At 37.9% G+C, this 18,725-nt stretch overlaps 1 long non-coding RNA gene across 3 annotated transcripts in view; it reads right to left on the bottom strand.

Moving 5' to 3' along the window:
- LOC111259327 (uncharacterized) overlaps positions 1–18,342 on the bottom strand; it is a 65,396-nt gene extending 47,054 nt beyond the window's left edge. The window contains exons 1-3 of one of the 3 annotated variants that reach the window (XR_015310545.1): positions 17,664–18,219; positions 8,905–9,090; positions 8,120–8,477 (exon numbers count right to left, since the gene is read on the bottom strand). This is a non-coding gene — a long non-coding RNA (uncharacterized LOC111259327). Of the gene's footprint in view, positions 1–8,119; positions 8,478–8,904; positions 9,091–17,663 lie in introns of those variants that run through there. The other 2 variants (XR_015310544.1, XR_015310546.1) reach the window with 2 other exon arrangements.
- Between the last annotated feature and the right edge of the window lie 383 nt (positions 18,343–18,725).

Below are 18,725 nucleotides of genomic sequence, written 5' to 3' on the forward strand. Positions count from 1 at the left end.
CTCCAGAGACGAAACTGAGGGACATCCGAGGGAGAGAAAAGAAAAAAACGGTTGATACAGCGATCTGATTTCTAGCGGAAATGCGCAACAACAGCACACAGACCAGAAGGAACGAGACAAAGGTTTTTATCCGCTTGCCAACGGCCGTTGCCGCCGCGGTGGTTGTCAGAATCGGGAGAACTTGAGACGATGGCTAGCCGGATGGGCGCCTATTCTTCACGCAGCATATCGTTCCCCTTCTATATGCTTCACACACGTTGTTACGATAGAGAAGTATCCGACACAGTGGTACACAGAACACATATGTTATTAAAAGGGACAATTAGTAATAAAAATGTTGATAAGGGAATAGACTACAGCGTAGTCATGTAGCATTTTACGTAGGTAGCTGGTAAAGGCACGGACAGGAAAACTTAATTTACTATTAAAGATCAAAATTGATCATTACTGCCAATGCAGCAGAACCAGCTGAATAAATAAATGTACCTAAACAGACAATAGCACCGAGTTCTTTGTTCAGTATCGTCGTAGTGCCGCGTTGGTGCGAACACTTTTTACGGTAGCTCTTTTGCGCTCTGTCCCTTCACCATACATTAGCTTAGTGTAAACGTAGTCCTTTTCGACATATCAGTACCACAATATTCTTACGGATTGAAATTGAATTTAACAATACTCATAAAGCAGTAGATCCGAATCATCCACAGATTAATCGTGTTTAAAAACTAAATGAGCCTATTTCTTTTGCAGTGTATTTTGATAGACATTTTGGTTCATTTAGCATGCTTGAGAGCATATCGCCTACGAAAAACCTAAAACGTCGAGATTCCGATACGTTCTATACGCTGAGGTACGTTGAAAGGAATATGTATACAGCTTCGAGTATTACTAATTTCGTTTGTGAAATAATATGGCAGTATTATTTTACTCTGCATACTTACGTAGGTATTGAACTTGTCACACGACTTCTCGCGCAGCGTCCTAAGGGACGTACGACGACCGGCGAGCCCGACGTAAGGTGAACAAGGTAAGCACCTCGCATCAATGAATAGACCGTTATGGGTCGAACTGATTTTTGGATTATTCGGCTTGGGGCATTTTCGCATTGTGTAAACGAACCTCTAAACAGTTTCAACGGTCCGATTCAAGTTTTTGGATATTACACAGCTGCTGCTATTAAGGCGTATCTAAATCATAGCTATTTCATAAACCACACATTTGAATAACCAGTTTTTTTGCCTGCTTTATAAAGCAAGTGTTCATTTGAAGGCTAACGTAATTGTGCTTACTTTCCATAAATGATTTTAAGAAATATCTCCGACTATGTTTCTACTCATGGACATGAAGCGAACTCGTTAAGCCTGAGCCCTCTGACCTCTGGGTGTCGAAAATAGTACATTAGAAAAGGGAGTGATACAAAGAGGACGGGACACCATATTTCTCACACGACACATTGCATCATATAGATCTAACAGTAGAGCTTCGAATTTACTATTTAGCCTAACAGGTTTTCATAATGGAAGCGATATATTTTTCCTTGGCATTTGCCTATCTAACGCTTAACATCAGCATAGGCAAAATTCAAAATGTTCGATTTAGGGCTTAGATATGAGTAATTGGCACCTAAATCGAAATGGAAAAGCAGTACGCAATGTAGCTTGGCGGAGCGTTGAGTGACTGCGTTATTGTGGGAAACGTGCTCTTCTATATTACCCTCTTACAGTGAAGCGTACCAAGGGCAAACATAATCCTGTTCGATTGGTTTAACTGGCGTATTCGTATTTAACGTTAGGTAAAGAGAACCTATACATAATAAATGACTTTTTACTATAAAGCCAAAAACAAATCGCGTATATTTCGCGCGCGCGTGTATATGTGTGTATGCGTCTTATTCATGCGCGTTTGTTTGAAGTAAAAGATATAACATGGCCTTTTGCTGCTGCGTGAGGATCCATACCAAGGGAGGCAAACAAAAAGCCTCCCCTGGATCAAGACGCGGACGCATTATACAGCGCGCCTCCTCACGTAACTATCAACTGCTTTTTTTCTTGAAGCCTGCGATTTGGTATTCGTTGCGCAGCGCCGCCAATGCTAACGGGACTCGTATCTGTCGTTTATAGATCGCTTACCAACCTTCTCACTGCGACTCATGCGTCGCCTTCGTTGATACGATACGACAGCATATGATCAAAAGCAGTCGATTGAAGCACTCATATGTGACACTTTTGAATACTTGGCTTTTGGCAAAATCGTGCCGGAATCAGCCTCTTGCTCTCGATCTGTGCGTTTTCGTAGCAACGAATAGCCATAGATAGGTATTTGCCGTTAGTCGAATATCCTCAAATTGATGCCTTGTTTCTCTTTCGTCGGAGAAATTGGACGACACAACACTCTCGACTGGCTTGCGGGTTCGTTATTGCTAGAAGAATATGGCTGAAGCCTCTATGAAGCATTGTTCGAAACGTCTAGTAAAAGATGAACGTTGTACTATTTTATCTCTGCTAGATTCCGGTTACATGGGTATAGCAGAAGTGCCCTACGATAAGTTAATCTTTTGCTTAAATGTCGCGCAGCCGTTTGCGTATTACATTATAGGGTAGAAGAACATGAACTTTGTCAATGTCTACCACTTCGATATATTCTAACAAACGTTCACAGTGAATGATCAATTGCAATAAGCTGAAAATGGGGCTACGATAATAACAATAAAAAGAAAAAAAGAAAAGAGACAAGGTACCGGAAAAGATAGCAGTGATTTAGTGCGTTTAGTGTGTTTTAATTAGGTAAAAATTTTATACGTTTAATAGTTAGCCCGTATATAAGCAACGTACGTTTACCCTCACCTTAATTATATTTCGAAGATATACGGGTTTCTAAGATTTGACCAATTAGATTATTAAATAACATTGTAAGTTGAGTACCATCTGATTATGTGATATAATTGGTTTGCTACAGCTGCCCTGCCGCGTTCTTCGTTAACGAAACTTTTGCCAGAAGTGACCTTATTTGCAAGTCATAGTTCTTCTGAAGAATAAAGCTCTTTTCATCACTGGCGTGTATCATTGTGTTTTTCTACCCGTCCTTTCACTTGAGGGATACACTTCGAAGACGATGTTGCGTATTCTCACGCACCGATGCAATACTCATTCAAGGCTTTGCTGTCGGGCTTCGTTCCTGACAGCCTCTCAATCTACGCAGTTTGCCGATTCTCAGATATATCTTCTCGTTTGCTTTCTGCTTGCCCCATCAAATGCGGGGCAATTTATTAAATGTAGTATCTGTATCATGAGTTTTGCATATGTTTCTTGGCTTAGCAGAGTTTGTCCTCTATATCTATGCATAGGCTATCTTTTTGTTGCCCACTTATGACAGGATGGGATGGCCCGAGAGGCGTTTATGAGGCTATGCCACCCTCTTCAGATATTTTTCTGAGGAGTCTGGCGGCGCGGTGATACCACCCAGTCCCAAACCACTTGTCCCTGAAGGTTTAAGGTGGCCGGTACTTCCTGTTCTCCTAGGAGTCCCTTTGATAGCCGCATAAACTTCCATACGATAGCATGTCGAAGGGTCTGCCTGCAGCCCATGTATTTATGGTATTGCCTGCATACTGTGTAGCAAATTGTTTGTGTTGTATATCCAGTAAAACGTTTCTGCTAAAAACTAATCATTTTAGAAGTCTCTTCAATTTAGTGTAAGACTTGAAAGCCCACGTCAGCTCTAAGCCTGTGTCTCGTATAGGCTCTGCCGATCGAGTGAAGCCTTCTACTCCTACAAAAGACACGATTTTTGCATCCACTGCAGAAGTTTGCCAGAAGTGCTGCCACACTAAATATGGAGCAATAATAGTCTGTGCTAAGCAGTTGATGTACGTTATGAGAGGCAGTATAGCTTACATTACTTTCCTTCATGCGAATTTCTGCTTCTTTTTTACTTTGTCTATTGGAATATATATATATATATATATATATACTTCATTCGCTAGGAAGTGTTTGGCGATACGGTACACTGTAATAATCATCTGCGGTGAAGGTAGCTGCACTTGCCCCTACTTCAATACAAAATTTGATTGGTAAATTTCAATACAAAGAGGTAAATCTTTGACTTGAATTCTTTGTAATCTGGGTTAAATGAAACGGAAGACGGCTATTTCATGTTTAATTTAACTATAAATTATTTAAATATGCTGAGACTTCATTGAAGGTGCGTGGGTTACTTTACATTTAGTAGACAATTAAATATATGAATTATGAAGATGGTAATCGCACAAAAATTATTTACATAACCTATAATAATATGATATGCACAACAATGGAGTCAATGTATTCGGAGGCGAAGTTCAAACAATTAATTTTTAATGGCTTTTCATCAATATGGCATGCATACGTATATTTTTTGTCGGCCAAAAAAAAAACACGGAAGATATCAAACATACAATTTTCGATTAGATAAACATGATAGTAATCTAATGTGTTATTGACTGCATAGAAGAGTGGATTAACCTATATTTTAACTTAGAAATTTAGCCGCTGATAAACTTCTTCTACCCGGTGTACTATTATCTATCCATGCTAATGTTTGTTCTCATTTTCCAGATAAGCGTGCTTTGCTCAATATGATGTCGTTCAGCTAGCTACCCGTTCGCCTGGGCCAGCAGCACTGATAGCAAGGCGTAAAAATACAGGGTTTCATTATCTCAAACCAATGCAGTATAGAATAGACGTGGCCGGGCAAACAGTCAAACGAAAAAGTAGCCGGTGTCTTGCTTTGCAGTCAGCCCTAAAAAAAAAAAAAGGAAACATGGAAACCGACATATAACGCAAGCTAGCAGCACCGCTGACACCAACGCAGACGCATGAGATGATGCACCATAAAAATGCAGCAGGTTTTTATTACGCTCGACGTTCGCAACCGTCAATTGTACACAATGAAAAAGGATAAGGGGCATTTTCAAGACACGTAACGGCCCTACAGCGACGGTTGTAGAAAAAAGCGTCCACTATAGTTCTAGCTTATCGAAGGGGCACGGCCGAAAATTAAATGAAATAGGATTTTGCAGCAATAAAAGTGTCACCGATCTGTGCATTTTTTTTTCAAAGGGTATAATAGTAGACATATACACGACATATATGTACATAATAACGGTGGGACGTATTCGAATGAACAGATCTAACAAACTATTTAAATTGGAACTCAATGACGAGCCAAATCGAAAGGAAGTAGTAAATAAATCCAAATATGCCTAGGCCAAAAGGAAGCCGATTTCAAACTTAGACGATGTCATATGCCGCTATGCCTACCAAGGGAGTTTGCTAATACTGTATGATGTTGGAGACATATCGTGTCTAGTTTTATAGATGTTTTCTATAGCAAATTTAATAAAGGATTGCGTCTATCCTATGTTTTCGATACTAAAATTCTGTGAATTGTATGAGGATAACACTCTTCGGAACTTGTTTTTTAACTCGTTTTTTTTGGCGGGGTGGCACATGGAAGGAACTTGCATTGTTGGGTATTTCGAAGTCATATTTAAACGCTCTCAAGATGTTCCGCGCATCTTTCAAAACATTATCTTCAATAAAGGGTGACATATGTACTAACAAGAAATGTAATTTTTATCCCTGTAGTACTTTTAATAATTATGCTTTCCAGCGTAATTGCCATCATAATTTTGCACCGGAGAAATAAAACACAGGTTATTCAGTGAAACGAAGTCAACGAGGGGATGGGGGCAGGCACCTTGCCTCCGTAGGCGTTATTTCCTTTCAGGCTATTTAAGAATTCCCGGGAGAATTGTCGTATTTATGTAATTTTGGTTCCAGCTTGCTTTTGGAATATGCATTCGTATTTAGGACCCAAACTTGCTCAAGGGCAGTGTGTATTATGGTTTCGTTTTAGGATTTTATGAAAATATTTTAAAAAAATTAGGCAACAACAGAGGGCATATATATCCTATAAGGTTTGGCAACGGAAAGAGGTTATAGCTTTTAATTACAAGCCCTTACTATGATTTTTTAGTCGCTTGATAAATACAAAAAAGCTGACTCTACAAAACAAACTACTAAATTAAGCGATATTTGCATAGTGTTAAGAATATAATACGCGTATCGATTGCCGGGAAAATACCTATGCTAATAATAGTATCCGGCTAATAGCAAGCCTTTTCATCTGTCCTCGTTTCCATATATATCCTTATATGCATTAATATGGGAAAATCTGATAAGATGCTTATATTTTAGTAGCTTTTAGAGCACAAGGATGTCCCTATTTGAGAAATTGAGTATATTTTTAAAGCGATTTCCTTGCAGATCTTCGTCAGAAACACTACAGAATTGATCTGGCTCTTGTCGTTATCTAAAAAGTAAGGTCCTGTTAAGATACGCTGCAGCTATACAAAGTAGATCTTATGAATCATTATTTCTACTGCGAAGGTCCTATAGTTTGTGAAGTCGTTGCGCTAAATGGAATCGTAAGCGACAGTTACGCATGGAAAAGGTGCAGATGGTTTTATAGCTATAGCACGCCTGCATTCCTTCTTAATTGATGCATATAATGTAGGCTACAAAGTTCATTTTTCGCGGTCCTTATTGCCCACACTCGTTTTACGTACATAAAGGTCCTGATCACGTCCCCAATGAATTTAACAGTTCACAATGGAAGAGTAGTAGACTATAGCAATTCAGAATTATGTCTTCCGCATGACCTCGTGCTAATGTAAAGTACCTAGATAAACGTTCATTACCTTTACCCATTGACGGTTTCAATTTCGGATTTTAGAAATATCAAGTTCTATCAGACTGGATTCCTTTTAAACTAATTAACTTTTGGCGGTAATGATTTAGAGCTTGCGAGTGAATATCGTGGATTGACATTTGGCCATCACCGATTTTTACTGGTGTCTAAGTGAATCTGTAACAGTGATTAAGTTGGTTATCATATTTTCGGTACCTAGTAAAGCTTAACTTCAAATTCGTAAGTACTTCATAAACTTTTTAGTTGAAGCAAAATATATATACATTTCAGTCACTTGGACTGACAAGTATAATTCGCTTACATATGTGCATATGGCTTATTTTATGCCATATCTTAAATCTGGAACCAAACGGTCCCATTAGTTCTACGAGTTCTTAAATTTATAAATCTGCCAAAAAAATGCGAGAGGATTAAACGATGGCCAACGGTAATTATGAACGTAAAACACATCTATATAGAAATACAGACAGTGTGTAGGAAAATACTGAAATTCAGTATTTTCCTACACACTGTCTGCTACGAACACGAGCCATTTTGCACCACAGATGAGCGATCGTTGAAAAAAAAAAACGCTAAAAATTTTGCCACTTGTTCCCTATTTAAAAATTTATGAAACTTAATGAATCCCAATTACTTGCATATAAATGGCTATACACGCACAGATTGTCGATTGAAACATAATTGTGCACCTGTGGAAATCTGCTAACGTACTGCATCTCAATAATGGCAGATATGAAATTTTCAACAAATATAAAAAATCTTCTTGATTTGCGTGAAAATTAATTAGAGGGGCAAAACGCAAACAGAACGTGTAATTGCGTAGTCGAAGAATCTTTGCCTAAATGGCAGGCAAAACGGTTAATGTAAAGATGAAACGCTTTGGAAGCGATTTGGGTTTCTCTACTAAGATGCCCAAAATGGTAAATATTGTACTATATTTTTTCATTATTGAATAAAAACAAAGCTTATTTTTCTTACAGTATTCTTATACCGGTAAACTCCCGTCGATCCGACACGGTTGGCATCGCTCGAATGAAAATTTAATAATTAGATATATTTGAAAAAAGCCGTTTACATCGGGCGTATTTAGAAAGAATAATAGTAACTAATCTTTTTGAGACGCAAATTCTGCATTAATTGCAACCGAAGCTTTGTCTTTGCTCTGACATTATTTCCAAAAGGCCTTGGGTATTGGGACCATACATGCCAAACCCATGAGCAGGCCCAAATAATCTTAATAACGAAACTCTGATAAAGACTCTCAATAATTTCCAAATGGGAACGAAATCATTATGACACAAGCAATATAAAATAAAGAGAAAAATAATCTACTATAAGCAACACTGAATCAATAAAATTAAATCGGTAACAATTTGCTTATACAAAAGTTCCTCTTTCGAAATTTAATTAGAATAGAATAGATAGATGTTGCCTATACTACAGGACTTAAAGCAACACTAATGGTGAAGTTGATCGTGTTGGGTCCAGTAAGAGCTCAGTCAACAAATGTAGGGCCTGCTATCCCGTAGTTAAGCATTCAACCAGTTTGCAACCCCAGTGGGACGAGACCGCTGAAGCCGGCTACACTCCATCGTCGAATGCGTTGCGTACGTCTGCTCAACTTCTTCCCAACCTCTTCTGATGATTCTTGACCCCAATGAGCTGTTTGTATAATCGTCCGCGCGTCCGGCTCCAGGCGTAAGTTGAACTCATCTTTAAAGGAAGAGAAGCTTCGAGAGTAGCGTGCTAATTTTGTATATGTTAAGGTTTCTTTCGTTTCGGTCTACCTAAATTGACACAGACGATGGGTCAACTAGACGATGCTTTTGACTGTATTTTTGCGAATTCATAAAATCCTGGCTACACTGAGTTTTCGGTCCCTTTTAGAAAACGAGGCAACCCACTTCATATGAACTAAAAGACGATATAACTTTGTTCCCCTAAATGACAGTGGTTGTAGACTATGATCATTATGTCAAGAAAAGCAAGACCCACAATAAGTTTAAGGTTGAAGTAAAGTCTTTTTCAATTTTGGTTATTTTTGCTTTCTTTTTTTACCTGTTGTTTTGGAGAACTCGGCAGCCAGTCTAACGTAAACGGCAATATTCTGAACTTACATGTTTATTTTCATATATAATTTATTGGCACACAACTTACCATGAACTAAGCAAGGTATCACACTGTTGCAATTGTAAATCTATGCTTCCAACTTAATGAAATCCGTCCCACGCGTTGTGCTATTGCGTCATATATCGGTGCTAGAGTTCGGATTGGACTGGTATTTTGCCTGCCGTCTTATCATGTTTATTAGACTTGTATTTACTATCTTCTCTGGTCTGAAAACTAAAAACGGGGCACCTAGTGTAAAATTGTGTGATATAAGAGGCGCAACTCGCACATATAAATAGCTTTTTTACGACAACAAATGGTTGGTTTTAGGCAAAAATGCCTTTGCTTTCCATGAAAAAACAACCCGTTTCAAGATAATCGTTTATTCTATGGACCATGTGGTTCAAACGTAAGTAAACAATACATCCAAACAAAAGGTTCTTCAAAGACTGAAATCATTTGAAAACCCAACAGTAATAGAGAGCAACGTATAGGATTCATTCATAGATAAGGAGAATTAATCTTTGTTTGACTCACATAATATTTTTGAGAAGAGAAAAAATCACAAGATGCGGGTATATGGCCTTACCTCCGCGTGAAGTAGGTCTTGTACTTACATGCAGATCTAATCTCATACTGAACATATTATTTGCTTAGACAGAAAGAACGATCGGCGAAAGACGCTAGCCATGCATCAACAACGGCTTAAATTGATTTTGATTCTTCTGGGTATTATTAAATTGCAGGTAAAGCACGATGGTTACATAGAATTCAAGTTTTTTTTTTTTTTTCTCTACGACCAAAGGCTTTACATGTTAAGTAGAAAGGCTAATTATATTTTATGTAATATTTGATACTTTATTCTATATGCGTGTTTGATGAAGATACAAAATCATTAAATTCACAGGGGGTCGCGAGGTCTACGCATTTACGAAATAGATCGAAATTCCCAGCAAACAATGTAGTTATAATGGAGGGAACGTATCCTGTACAGTTCTAGGTCGATTTACTGGCCACGGAAATACTCTTACAGTATACTAATATTATAGAATAATATTATTGTTTTCTTATTTAATCGTTGTATATGCCGCTGGCGTATCCTGAACCATCGACCTCTGGTCTTTTGCAAGAGATTTAGCCCTCCAGGTCACCGTGCCGACATATTACAGAACTGTATACGCCACTTAAGTTCACTATTGCTCTGAACAAATTGAATTAAAGTTCAAAAGATTCCGAAATTTAATATAGTGAAAGAAAAATCCCCTAGCATCTGTTGAGCCCATTTCAAGAACTTCAATGGCCTCGGTACGCGTGACCTATCCGCAGAAGTTTTTGTTAGTGGATTGCTTTCAGCCCGGGGAGGGTACTGTTTTCGCTTCGTTTGAATACTTTTATTTATATCATTATAGTAATTAAAGCGACTGATCTGGTTCTTATTACAGAAAACTTCCAAAACATATGATAGCTTAAGCATTTCTGACAGTACAGCTGTGATAGATAGTGAAAGAGCTCATGTCGGTTTGTTTAGCTACGCTTAAAACAGTATTGATTCACGAACGAACGAAAGATGCGCATTCTGCAAGGTAGGCACTGTGCAATAACAAATGTATCAACTTAACTTATTATAGAAAAGTTGTATTTGTTAGTTGGCTGACTTTGAAATCTATCTAAGTTACCTCACACCGCACAAACCTGTTTCGGGAAATATTTTTTTTATCTCACTGGACCCAGTGGGGAGATTCACTACGCAATAGTATAACTATATAGCAGACCCACACGAGATAGATCCCTCCGTTGATCCTCTTATGGAGTAGTTTTATATTTTAAGCTGTACGACACACCCGTAACAATAACACAATAATTTGTTGCGTTTTGCAGTTCGAGGTAGTAGCATTAGATTCTGACAATTAAGCTGTGGACAAGCTTGCTAATCGCGTATATGTCTATCAGTCCTTTACGATCAGAGATAGTCACAAGGACATCACTGGCGGTATTTTTATGACGATGCCATAACGTCAACTTTATGGATCTGTCGTTCTTCCAATTCAATTAAAGTTAAAAACTAACATTAGCACTTCTAGTATGCTATTTTTCATCTAAGTATCTTTGAAAATCATCAGTTTGCCCCAAATACGCGGCTTGCTTTATCAGGACACCCCGGCTATCCCAGCTGGAACAAGCATTACTTGAAAATAACTTTTTTTATTAGTATATATATATACATAGTATAGCATCGAAAAGCCTAGTTCACTGAGACAGAACAATAGGGGTGGATATTATTGATCTTTTTTGGTTTACTTTCCAATAGACCACCCTATGTTTAAAGTTTTATGTTCGGTGTCGTTGCTAGGCATTCTATCAAAATGCTGCCTCTGAGTACGAGACCAACCCTGTCTACACTCGAGTGCGAACAGATCTCGGAATTTAGTAGGCAGATACGTTACGCATGATGCATCGTAACCGATCCTTTTTTAATATCTCCTTGTCTTGTACTTTTTGCAGCACATAATTTCCTGATAGTTTTGCCAACACTAAGCACTGTATATCGATATGTGGAATTTTCATACCAACAGAGAAATTTCTTGGATAATAGCATTCAGGCTAAACATACAATTTCTCTAAAATCTAAGTACAACGTTCATGATAAAATGTTTTGAATTTTGCAAAAGGGACCTCTGAGATTTTTCTGGGAGCCAGTGATTATGGACTGCTTTTGTACCATCATGCAAGGAAGTCGCTTTAGAAACTGATTATGGTTCATTGATACCACAATATTATAAAACGTGAGGGGCCTGCGCAATTCTAAGATTGCGTATCTTCCAATATGCGTTATAAGGCACTTGGTATTATGAATTCTCATGCGTTGTGTTTTCACGTAAAAGGGCCTGGGTTTACATCTTTCTTACGTCCAAAAATGTCGACCGTTTTAGTGCGAAACGACCTAAATCTAACTTGGTAAATGCTGCCATCTCAGGAACTATAAAAGCCGAGATTTACCAGACTCCAAACAAAAAATTACTCACTTCAGGTTAACTAATGATTTTAGAATCATTAAAACTTCATAACCTAACGTTCACCCTTTACACAGAGTCGGTCTTGTGAATTTTGGCTGAAATTAAGCCCTTTTGTACGAAGGCGCTTCAAACAAAGCATACTTGAAGGATTAAAAAAACTCTATATGAGTTCAGGCTTAGTTACTTACCTATTTAACATATTTATATTACATGCTAAACGACTGCTTTGTAGTGGCAGGCAACGACGCTGGCGTTCAGGGACGTATTAAATCAATCGTGAAGGATCCAACTAATAGTCTGATACTCAAAATTGAAGGGTTTCTATTTGATCTAAGTACGCTGATAGCACTAGTCAAGGCACTCTACTTCAAGGATTGGCGACTGAACTAGATGCGTAAATCCACATCTGGCAAACTATTCAAAAACAAATCTTGCAAATTGTCGAGCATTCAAATATAAACATCTGATGACAAACCAATACGGACGGCATAATGCGTACGCTGGTATATTTCATTGCAGGATAACGAAAAAATGCACAGGCACAGGATATCGAAATAAAAAAACAATACAAGCTTACATGGGATATAAGCATGCATAGCCGGTTCACTACGAACACAATCATGTCCAAATTTATTAGAAATGAATGAGTGAAATGAAATGTCACTCAACCCTTAATGTTCAGTATTTCAGTATACATAATTAACAAATATATGATCTGAACTTCAGGGTTTTAAATTTATGGGTATCATCATAGTTAGCCATACGTCAGGTCTAATCAAAGCGAAAACTTCCCATTTTCTAAGGGAACGCCCTTTAATATTAACGACAGTACTCCGATTTACCCAAATAAAGTTTGTGAAACGCTTAATACAATCGAAGCTCAACACAAACTTACTCGCTAGTCATTTTAGCGCCTTCAACGATACTCAACCCGATCTGTGGCGATACCTCAGCTGGATCTTGAAGACGCCAGCATTAGAATCGAGTAACTTATACATCAAGTTAAAATCAAAACTATTTTTCGCAAGCTCCCTTTCTTTGTTTTGGCTTTAAAAAATATATTCTTCCATTTTTTCCATATTTTCTTCCAGCTTTTCCTTATTTGTTTTGTGAAAGCAAAAATACTGATTTTAGTATTTTGGCGTTCCAGTTCGAACTCTTCCTTCTTAGCACAAATGCTAGCATATGTCTTTTATGTCATAACTTGTGTTTTCGTATTCTCTTAGCGTCCCACACGCCTTAAGGTGGTGAATTGATCTAACCTAGGTCAGGTCTGTTTTAATCGAAAAAGTACCACACAAAAATGTAATGACAGCTGAAGCCATCGTAGTCATCGCCATAAAAATGCTGTGCGCTGGTTATGGTCCTACCAGGCATCTTTTCGTAGATTGTTTTTTTGTTGCCCTGATCATTTTGCACAAGGAAGATTCGATTATGCCCCCATATACATTTAGTGTTAATAAGATATGAATTAGAATGAGAATAGTTTTCGCGAAGCAAAGAGCTTAAGCATATAGCAAGCAGGATTACAGAAACAATTGATATTCGATTAGGAGGAGCGCACTGTGTGAACATAATAGAGCAGGATGACAAATACGATGTTTAAAAATACAGTCCACGGAAAATACAAAGACCTGTTTCTTTCAATGATGTGAGACTATGACTAGAGTCAAACAATGATGCAGGACAATCTGACAAAACCCTTTTTAACTGATTCTGTTTTTGTCAAAAAACAACTGAAAAGCAATCATGAAAGGTACTACTGATTTAGACTCTAATATTTGCCGCAAGTAAGGGAACATCTATAATTTAGATCCTCAGTAAATATGGTCAGGCTCTATTATTCAGTGCATTTATTTTATACAACAATAGATACTTGAGTTTATAACTTCAGCAGTTACCCTTAATTCATGATACTATCAGTATACGTTCGGCTTAATAATTATTCGAATTAAGTTATTGTTACAGAATGTTTTTGTAAATGTCAGGTATGCTATATTGCACCGGCAGCATCATTTGCTTCCAACAAAAATCTATTTAAATGAGAAATTGGCGCCAAGCAATTTAAGTCCTTAAAAAATGTTTTTTATCTATACAAAGTAAACGCTCATCGCTTCAGTCGAAATAGACGGTTGGATCTTTTTGATCTTAAAGCCAAAAAGAAAATAAGGTCATTATATAGACTGTCCAGGACAACTAGTTGGCCGTATCGCGGGTAGCCTTGGACAGTATCAACCTACAGGCCTGTTTTAGGCGTAAGCAATTTATAAAATACAAGTTTTCGTTGTACAACTTCGTAACTAATTATTTTAGTTATGTAATTATGTTAATACTCATAGAGCCAGTTGTCCTACTGATAGAAGGTTCCATCGCCTAACAGTGCACTATTGTCGTTCGCCGGTGACAATTTTCCAGGGGGGTAAGTACCCTAATTCTCACACCTAAACACCCCACAATTTAATAATGATTCTGCTCTAACTATTAATTTTTAACACGCTATGAAATTCATCAGAATCTCAGCAAGTTTAGGCACAAATATATCATTATACCTAATTTAACATATTATTATGTATAGAGAGAGGACAAAACAAAGAAGGATACGAGCTTGAAGTAGACCTTATGGAGCCTTTTTGGGCCATGTTAACGCTATAGGAACAGCTTGATATGCCAATGATTTCTCATTAATTTACCCTGATTATATAAGCCATGTGCTAGTACGCTTAGTCCAACTCAGGTGTAGGGAAATTTCAATGCGAAAGTACGTACATGAGATAGCAAGCTAGAAATAAAAACTGCTATATCAAATTTAAAGTTTTGGTCTAGACATTTTAGGGATAGGCCGGAAGTTTAGTCAACTTGACACAACCCCAATGAATCTGTGGGTCTGGTTTTTATCCTAGCAGAGAACAAACATGTTCTTCTAGTAGTCGTCGTCTCATTCTCTTTTGTTCGCCGTAACTGACTGGAAGTGATGTCCTAAGTTTCTTTCTACGCTATCCGTTACTAAGCCTATGCTGGTCGGAATTAAAACCCCCAAATACATAAAGTTGCTTTAGGCTTAACTCAAATGAACGCTATCCGGTGCATAACGAAGGCCCCCCGAGTTGAAAAGGGGTTAAAACAGTAAACTTTGTGATGGCAACGCTCAGTGTATATTAACACTTAACTTTTACATGTGTGAATGAATTCTCGACATCTTGGACTGCCGTTTAAACTAATTGTACCGCGAAAGAAGAAAGCGAGCAAAATGTTTGCCTAAAGCCCGGCAAATCACTTCTAAGTGCACAAAACCTATTTTAAATCGAATTGATAGTGGTACCATTTCTTATTTCGAAAAAACGAGTACTTTACCGTGATCAATTAACGCCCCAAATCTCATTGAAGTTACGACTATAAAAATCAAATAAATCAAGTGTCATTGAGGGTGTAAAGCAGACACATTAAATTTCGAGGTGAGAAAGAAGCCAAGTTTCAGAGCTATGCTTTAACGTGCGCACTCTAGAGGAGGCAGAGCGGCAGCCTAAAACGTCAACGATATTTGCTCACAGCTTACTTGTAGAGCTAGGGAACACTTTATCCGCCGTATTGACAAACGTCTGTCAGCAGTTACATCTTACAGTGACAAGAACTTTGTTAAAATAAGTTCAGCGATAACGTCGCATAATGGTCACAAGATCTCACACGTTTCTATTATTTTATTTTAAACTACGTTTGTGTTACTAAGTGTTTAAGAGTCAGTATCGGAACCCTTAATGGGAAAAACGCGACCGTCGTCAAACGGGATGCAGGCATTACATCTAGATCATTTAGCTGTCAAGGGTGTTTCTAGCTTTATATTGGATTGTACGAACAGATTGGTGGGCAGCAGATTATTTTGCATATATGTCAACACAGCTTCGAAACCTTCTCTAAGAGTTATTATTTTGTTGTTAACTTTTAGATCCGACGTCCTCTGATCCATAGGGTCGACAGTAATATACTTGATTGGACAAGTCCTCCTCAGAACACGCTATTGCCATTTCTTAGTAATGTGTCAGCCTATGTAATAGGCCAACGGTCAGCAAATTCAATACCAGCTTTGGTACGGTGGCGTCCATTCATGAAAACCACTACAGGAATGGTGCCGTAGTAGCTCTAGATGGCGATTCAAGTGGCCTTCATCTTGCGTGTTTCGTTCGTATCATACTGGTTCTACTTTTCATAGATATGTACATAGGAGATACAACAAGACATTGATATCGGTATAACGCTGTTTTTGAGTGTTCAAACTCATGTCACTAAACATCATTCGAACGTCTTTCTAAGGTAATCACAGCTATGGTAAAGATTTGTTACGACTGCTTGTCGTCCATCTGTAACTGGTGCAAATAATTGATTATGGGCTATGAACTCTTTAACGGAGATGATTCGATAAGAAGAGAACGTTTTTTTTTTTTTTTTTTTTTTTTTTAATTTTTTTTTATTGTTCAAATTCAAGCAAATTGTGCAACGTATACGACTATTTACGGTACCTTACGACTGAACATCTTCCCTTCGGCATTTGGAAAAATAGGTGTAGGTAGATAATTATTAGGTGATATTTTCCGGACGTCGTCGTTCATTAATTCTGTTTTGGTGCTTTAAAAAAGAGAAAAAATATGCTGCCGGCCGTGTACAGAGGAGACTGATCATTATTACTTGACAACTTGGGATGAAAAATAGAAGATAACTAATTTTGATTTATAACAAGTGAGTTCACTTATGTGGCCCTTATCGCCCTTTTGTTGTACCGTGCCTCCCATAGTCGACTTCAAAATGCGCTCTGTTAGTATTCTCACAGGCGGCCTTGACAGGTGGTAATTCGATTATTACATGGAAAAGCCTGAAAGTCCCTTTTCTCTTGTCTATCGAACAGGATTAGCTCATCGGCTCTGGTAGCGGTTTTGCCCGGTCAATAGCCCTGCATTTAAATCATCAGTTGCGTATCCAAGAACCTCACTGTGTCAGCATTACTTATAGACTATGAGTGATTTTGTTCTATGTCTATTCTATGATTGTCCTCTAGCATTTGCCAATCGTGAGTGGTTTTTACTATATCGAGCTGATAATATCCTGTAATGTGACGGTGATTATGGACATCATGAAAGACGTCCGCCTGAACACAATCCAAAAACAAGCGGAACAACTTCGAAATTTTGTAAATTTCTTATAAAACTTTAAATCGAATTAAACCTACGCGAGGTTCTAGTTACAGCGTCTAAACGGGATATTTAGGGTAGAAGTGGAAACCCAACTATTGGAAAACGATGACCAGTAAAGAAATATTACCACTCGGCCAAAACGTTTGTCTCATATCACCTATATTTTTGAAACTAATACACCTAACCATTCTAGATTAAAATAAGTAACTAACATCTTATATACTTCGAATAACTTCCTTTGTTCACATAGCTTACATAAAATGTATCTTCTAAACCGGATATAATACAAATAGTAGCCAAAACTTCGTTTGCTTCTATCAAACATACAAAACCCAATTCTAAGAATGCCTCTTTTCAACTAGTTACCATATTTACGGTTATACTGCTATATATATATATATATAACTGAGTTTTATTGACACTAAGTCTATCGATTGATGTCGCTTTTTTTTAAAACCGAAATTCATTTCCCTATTTTTATAACAAGATGATGAAACTGGGATTTCGCAGTTTTTTGTAGATTAAATCATTTAGCACCAGTCAGTTTTCTAAGTTGAGAAACGTATCTACTTACAATGATCACCTTTAAATTCGTTGTGTTCTTAAAACTCACATTTTAAATATGACACAGGATCACTTTGCATAGTTAATATTTACGTAACGGTATCGCTGTAACGGTATCGTAACGGTATAACAACTGGATTATCGTCGACTCACCCCAACGGAATTGCGGAACGAAACAACGCATCCATCCATCCATCCATTCAGCGATCTTGCATCCCTTTTATTGACACATTTTCCGTTGCGTTGAAATATACCATACGATTGAGTCGGAGATTAGCAGTGCAACGTAAAGCGCCATATTTATTAGACATTATTTTTGGGCGAAACAAAACGTCGTTCATTTATCCCATCCACTGATCACCGTATCCCTTGCACACTGATACGACATCGTCCAACCTAAACGAGATGGCACAAAAATGACGAAGAGTCCAGAGACATAAGGAACCAATTGGCGTTGAGAACCCATGTTCACATATACAAATATATTATCGGTAATCTATCAACATGTATCCACTTTTCAATTCATTTGATAGCACTTGACACCGCCAATCGGAGGAGTCATTATCAAGGTCACACTTTTGTCGTTTTATATTTGCTCTACAATGATGTGCAGGGATTGCCGCTCGACTGAATATATATCTATCGGTCGAACAAATTCCTGGCGTAACTGCTAACGAATAGATTGTCGTCGTTTTATGCAACGGTGAGTTTTTGAAGAAAAAAGCCACAGGACTAATCAGGTGGTTGTTTTTCTTGCGATGATGGTGACACGACTGCACGTACGTATTATAGAAGCGAGGAGGATGGCGTAGTGTCCTGTGAGCCAGGTACGCAGGGTCCAAACAGGAGACTCTTAATCTTCGCAGTTAAAAGATCTCTGCATGGCCTATTCGCAGATATCAGATACTTTTTTAGCTGCTTACACAACTGTGAAAACATATCCATTCAAGACTTCTATCTCGTAGGTCCATGTAATTTCACGGGGGCCAACAAGGCGGCACTAAATGGATTACTAAAGATTTTGTGCAAGCAAATAAGTCATTCAACAAACAAAAAAGACATAGAAAAATGCCTTTCGTTCTGGAAAACGCCGTAATTATTAGTAAAGAAG

This window comes from Varroa jacobsoni, unplaced genomic scaffold, assembly GCF_002532875.2.
Source record: "Varroa jacobsoni isolate VJ856 unplaced genomic scaffold, vjacob_1.0 scaffold_321, whole genome shotgun sequence".
Taxonomy (NCBI): Eukaryota; Metazoa; Arthropoda; class Arachnida; order Mesostigmata; family Varroidae; genus Varroa; species Varroa jacobsoni.